This window comes from Apis dorsata, unplaced genomic scaffold, assembly GCF_000469605.1.
Source record: "Apis dorsata unplaced genomic scaffold, Apis dorsata 1.3 scaffold_381, whole genome shotgun sequence".
Taxonomy (NCBI): domain Eukaryota; kingdom Metazoa; phylum Arthropoda; class Insecta; order Hymenoptera; family Apidae; genus Apis; species Apis dorsata.
In genome coordinates this window covers 462,777-469,681 of record NW_006263643.1, presented here as the reverse complement: position 1 = coordinate 469,681, position 6,905 = coordinate 462,777, and the positions used below count along the sequence as shown (strand labels likewise).

Sequence of the window (6,905 nt, the reverse complement as noted above, 5' to 3'; positions counted from 1 at the left end):
TTTTTTTTTTTTTTTTTTTTTTTTCAATTTTTATTTTTTGATTGATGATTTATTCGATCTGCTCGATAAGATACATAATTAAGAGTAAAATTTTTTTGTTATTTGTAATTTCAAATAACAGTTGTTTTGTTATTAATGATATTTAAGAGATTAGAATCTTAATTTGATCAAAAGTGTCGTAAATTATGAAGAAATGATTATTTTCATTGATTTTGAACATTTTTGTTTGGTAATTTTCAATAATATAGTTTTTATTTTTGATAAATAATCTGAATTAGATGCTAAAGAAATTTGGATTAGATGTGTAATGGATTGAAGAAAATTTTTGATTTACAAAAATTCTTAATTTACTCATTCGTGTCTTATACATAGTGGCTAATATATATAGATAATATACATAGAAGTTAAGTGAGATTAAATAGTGAGATTAAATCAAAAGACTTATTTACAGTAAAAGATAATCATATCCATACATATTTTATTTTTTAATTTCTAATCTATATAACATAAATTTAAACACAATTATATAATTTTATTATTCTGTTTTAATTCCATTCATTTGTATAGTGAATATAGATATTAAATATAGATATACAAAATAATACTTAACTTTATCACTTGGAATATTTCATTTGTTTTTGTTAATATTAAAAATTATTTCAGATAAAAATTGAATAGTTTTAGAAGAAATGCATTTTGATATTATTAATTTCAAAATAACTCTTAAATTAATAATTTTTCGACAAAAAAAGTTTAAATTAAAAATTTATATAATTTCATTTAAAAATTAGTGTCTTCGTACGATCTCTATATCTTCGCAATCATTTATAAAAAAAAACATTTACTCAAAATATTTTTTAATATTATTAAAAATAAGAAAGATATTTCATAATGATAAAATTAAATGTACGTTATATCTATATTAAAATATTTAAATAAACATTATAACTCGAATAAAACTTTTTACAAACAAGTTTAAAACCCATTATAACTAATAAAACTTGAACATTAATATTGTAACCTCAACTTGAATCTAAGGATAAATATTTGCGAATCACAAATATAAACGAAAATAACAGTTGAACAACATCATCTTGATTGTAATCTTCCACCTTTTGTTTATTCCCCTTTAAACTGAACGAGAAGTGCACAGAATTATCCGTGAAACTTGGCTGAAAATTACCAAGGTATGATCTTCCGCCGCTTTGTAATCGATAATTGTCAACAATGCAAAGTTGGCGAGAGATGGTTCGGAACGGCGCAATTTTCCAACGGACGTGAAAATTGGGAGCTCAAGGCTTGAAGCCTCTTTATCTTGTCTTTGGCGAGTTTCCGTGACTTATCTCGTTGTCTCGACATAGTTTCGATGCAGGTCGAAGGCTCGAGTCTGCGATGATAAGTCTGCGATCGTAGAGAATGAAGATATACTATCTGCGAAATATCCGTAAAACCACCTGACTTACTTTTACTTTTTTGTGTAGTGGATGCTATGCATGACATTATATTATTTTTATATGATATATTGTACAATGATATTTAATATTTATATTTATATATATGAAATCTTTTACTTTTTATATAGTGGAGGCTCTGTATAACATTATATTATTTTTGTACGGTATAATATGTAATAATATATAATAATATTTAATATTTATAATATAATGTTTACAGTTAAAAAAATATGTCATTTATATATAAATTTATATACAAAAAATTATTTCATTAATTAATGACATAAATAATGAAATCTAATATTATAGAAATATAATATTATAGAAAAAAATATATAATTTTTTATATGCATATATATATTTGTGGCATTACTTTATTTTTCTGTTGTCATTTTTTATCAATTGATTTGTAAATTACTTATTTTATTATTATATTTTTGAACAATTCAATAGAAAAAGATTCAAATTTTAATATATTTAAATAATAATTGATTTATTATAGGAATAAATATATTTTTAAAAATATATTTTTAAAAATATATTTATTTTATAAATATATTATGAAATATTTTTTATCAAATATTTTAAATAATATATTCTATTTTTTAAATGATACAAGATATTATATATACATAAGATATATATATATATACATAAAATATAATTTATAGAATTTTATAGTGTTAATAAATATTCTTGCAAGTTAAATCTTCAATACATATTTCTTCTACTTAAGTATTAGCATAATTCAGATTACTATTATGTATAATAGGATCATGCCTTTTAATAGATTTCAATGATTACACGAGAAACTGTAATAATTTAATAATCTTTATAAAAGTTTGCTTATAGTTACCTTATTGTCGTTTAATTCTCAAAAGAGATGATCAGATTTTATTAAAAAATTTTTAAGATATATATGTTTATAATATCAGAAATTTAACTTAATTGAAAAAATATTTGGAAGTATTAGCAAAATTTTCTATATTATAACCATTTTTTAAATTTCAGTTATTCTTTTAATACTTGATTTTACATTTAATCAAAATTTAATCCACGATTATCGATATCCTAAAACTATCAGAGCGCTATTCAGAATAAGAAATTTATTCTGAAATTTTTTTAATTCGATTGAGTATTTGACACTTGTCAAAATAATTGAATAAATCTCGATACTGGCTCGAAATTGACGGACTGTTTGTCGATATTTAGTACGTATAATTTGAAATTCGCACACGTCTGGCTAATGGAATTTCAATCGGATACGTCTCTTCTCTATCAGATTTATTCCAATGATAGAATTTAAAGTGTTTAAGTAGATATACATAAAATCGAATCTCATTGCCAGAAAAATAAAAAAAAGTAAATTCTCGACATTTAATATTTTACTTTTTATATATATATGTATATATGTATGCTATATAAATGCAAATTTATAATATTATAAATTTATAATATATAATATTAAAATTATTTTTAATATCTTTTCATTGTGAAATTTAAATATGATTTGATAATGGTAATGCTTTGACTCTCGATCTTTTTTACTATATATTTTAAGAAAAAATAAAATCATTAACTCGTAATAAAATAAAATTTATTTTTATTTTTACGAGAAGATGAGAATAAAATTCTGTTCTTTTTAATTATAATGCTGTATCTAATACTCTTTCATTTTTCAAGATACATTATAGTATTTGAAATTCCAGATATTTTTATTTGATATATAGATATATAGATATATCTATATAGATCTATATAGATATATAGATATATAGATATTTATATTTTTTTTATTTTCAAAGTTATAAAGTATACTTATATATTTTGTAAATACCTAAGAATAGTTTAATTAATTTATATAAACAACGAAACAAAGAAAGTGATTTCATTTCTTAGATGTTTCTAAGATTTTTTAAATCTTAAAATCCAAAAATATTTTATATTTTGATTAATATTTCTCTCATTTCTTCTTAATTTATCCAGGGAAAAAAAAATAATTAATATAGAAAAATATAGAAAATTAGGAATCTTATTACAGAAAAAATGTAAAAAACCACATTAAAATTCAAAATCATCATTAAATATTCGTCAATAAATATTTCATTATTTATCCTATCTTGTTTTATCATGCAAACCTATTATTTATTATTTATTGAACTAGAAGTGAACGCTTTATTAAACTAAATGCACAATTTTAAGTAAGAAATTGATTTATAAAAATGTATGTTAAATAAATAATATATAATAATATATAATAATAAATAAATAATATATATAAACAAGAAAATATGACATCAAACTATTATCTATCATTAACAATAGAATGTAAATGTACTCGCACATTTTTCCCTGTCTTCCATTTCTACAAGAGAATAATTCAAAATATCACTTAATACGTAAATATTAATTGAAATAAAACAACCAAGTATCTTTTTGCAATACGTACTATTCCTCTCGTATCGCTATTAATTAATCTCGGTAAATAGAAGCAATCAGTGACCGTCGATTCTCACAATCGCAATGTCCGTTCATTTAAACGTCGAAACGCGTCGAATGGATGTTCCGCGAAACGAAATCGATTTCATGGAATCAGCGTTGCTCATAAAATTACTCGGCAAGTTCTCATTAAACTCATCGCCCGTTTTCATCGAAGAAAATCTCGTTTTTACGTCTGGCACAGTATCCAGGTCTAATTAAATCCTCGTCTACCGAGGATGAAAAGTAAAAATATTAAAAAAAAAAAAGAAGAAGAAGAAAAGAAAGTAAAAGAAGAAAAAAGAGAAATTGTTCGATTCGCGAACATTTGCGGTTTTTATTCGTTTCAACGCGAGAAATAAGCTTTTCTAATGTATTAAAATTACGAACAGTTTGTTGACACATTCGTGGAATGAACTTTAGAATAGTTTAAATATCGAAATAAACATAAAAAATGATATACAAAATTGGTATAAAATATAGAATATGAAATTTGAATGGTATGATAATTGTAATTGATTTCAAAAATTTATTTATATTGGATATAAAATATATTTATGAAAAATTTATGAGATACCTTTAAAAAATTCTAAATATCTAATAAATATAAAAGTTAGTATACAAAATTGGTATATAAAAATATAGAATATGAAATTTGAATGGAATGTGTATTTGTTTCAAAAATGTGTAGTCATCTTGGATACAAGATACATTTATAAAAAATAATATAGGATATTAATATATTCATGAGACACCTTTTAAAATTCTAAATATCTAACAAATATAAAAATTGATATACAAAATATAAAATATTTTGGTATATAATTGGTATATAAAAATATAAAATATGGATATATATTTGTTTTCAAAAGTATCGAACAACATTGGATATAAGATACATTTATAAAAAATAATATAGGATATTAATATATTAATATTCTATATTATTATATATTATATTATAATATATTAGTGATACCTTTAAAAGATTCTAAATAACAAATATAAAGTTATTTATTTATTATTTATTTATTAATTATTATTATATTTAAATTTATTATATTTATATATAAATATAAAAGTTGATACACAAAATTGGTATAAAATATAGAATATGAAATTTAAATGGATTGAATGATGATTGTAATTGATTTTAAAAATATCCAGTCACATTGAATATAAAAAATATTTATGAAAAATAGTACAGGATGGTAATATATATATGTACATATAGAAAATATGTTTAAAGAATCGATTCTGGAGATTAAAAGAAATATAAAAATTGATAAAATTGATAAATATAAAAATAATTAAAGCTTATTAAGTGAAACTCATATTAAATGAAGTGAAATAAAAGTAGATTGCAATGTCAGTGTAAAAGATAGAACGATCTCTATTTTTCACTTTATTAATGCAAATTTAAATTTTTATATATCTTTATATTAGTAAATTCTCTAAGAACGTATATTTTTAATAATTTTAATTTCTAATGAGATATTTCATGGTTACTATAAAAATAAGATATCTTCTATGTAGAAGAATGTATATGTGGAATATTATTTTATTTTATTTATTTTATTTTCTTAACTGACTAGAATTGTGCTTAACTGATCGTTGTTATCTTATTATTTCTATTTCACACAATATAACATATTTTACACCAAGAATTCTTCATATAGATTAATCTAAACACTTTCTTTGCTCACTGGAATTTGGAGTTAATAAATGACTGTTAGTAACTTCGTTTCATCTGTCTATCTCTATCACATCCAGACTGAATTCTTAGTATAAATCCTCTTCTGTTAAGTGGTTAGATGTAAGTGATGAAATGTTTGTTTAATTGAGATGTTGGGTTAGAATGGATATAGCTCTCGTGTGTGCGAGAGAGAGAACAAAGAAGACTTATGTGTCTATGCCTTTAATTATAAATACCGTATAGCTGGAATAAACTGTTTAGATTTGGACCATTGACTAATATATTTATTTGAAAAATATAGTTTTATTTGTTACATTTATCAAATTTCAAAATTAATAAAAAACAAATTGAATATTAATTTAACATTAGATTACAATATATTTATTTTAAAAATAAATTATAATAAATTAAGATTTATATTATAAACATTAAGATTTATATTTAATTAAGTTATTTTTATTTCTTCATAATTTCGATTATTTATTTCATTATTTTTTGACAAATTTGAATAACTTTAATATTTAATATTAATTTAAAGTTTAATGTATCCAGAATTATATACAAAAAGTCATAGAAATACTTTTTTTTATATAAAATATTAGCATTATTTATTATTATATTACAATTAATCATTAAAAATAATATTCTATCAATGGCACACAATTTACAATTTATTTTTAATATCATTGAATTAAAATTTATCAAATCTACCAAAATACATCTACATCTATATCATATTTGATATTTATATCTACATATAAATTATATATTTCCAATTTTTCTCTTCCTATTTTGATATTTTCTTTTACTATTTTAATATTCCATCAATAGCACATAATATACAATTTATTTCCAATCTCACTTTCAACAAAATAATCGAAATAAATATAAATATAAATTCGAAAATTACATCAAAATCCACATTCTCTATTTCACGATATCACGAACATTCGTAAATTATATATATATCCAATTTTTCTCATCTCTACTTTTCAATGCTTTCTTCAACACTTCGATACTTCAACACTTCGATATCTAAAATTATATAAATCAAAATCTATGATTCGCGTAAGCATAAAAATTCATAAATCACGATATAAAATATTTTTTTAACAAGCAATCATTTTCTTCCATCTTGCAAAGGAATTCGTACAACCCCCTCCCCCCCTCAAATCCCATGAATCACAAGCTCGTCACAAAGGCAACAAGAGGGCCGCGATGCACCACCTCCCTATTTATTTCCAGCTATTTCTCCGCGTGGTCAGCCACGAATCAGC

At 21.6% G+C, this 6,905-nt stretch overlaps 1 protein-coding gene across 1 annotated transcript in view; it reads left to right on the top strand.

Annotated features, from left to right (window-relative positions):
* The window catches only part of LOC102678545 (poly(rC)-binding protein 2), a 247,919-nt gene that overhangs the window by 44,407 nt on the left and 196,607 nt on the right, over window positions 1–6,905 (top strand). The gene's annotated exons all lie outside the window — the stretch shown is intronic.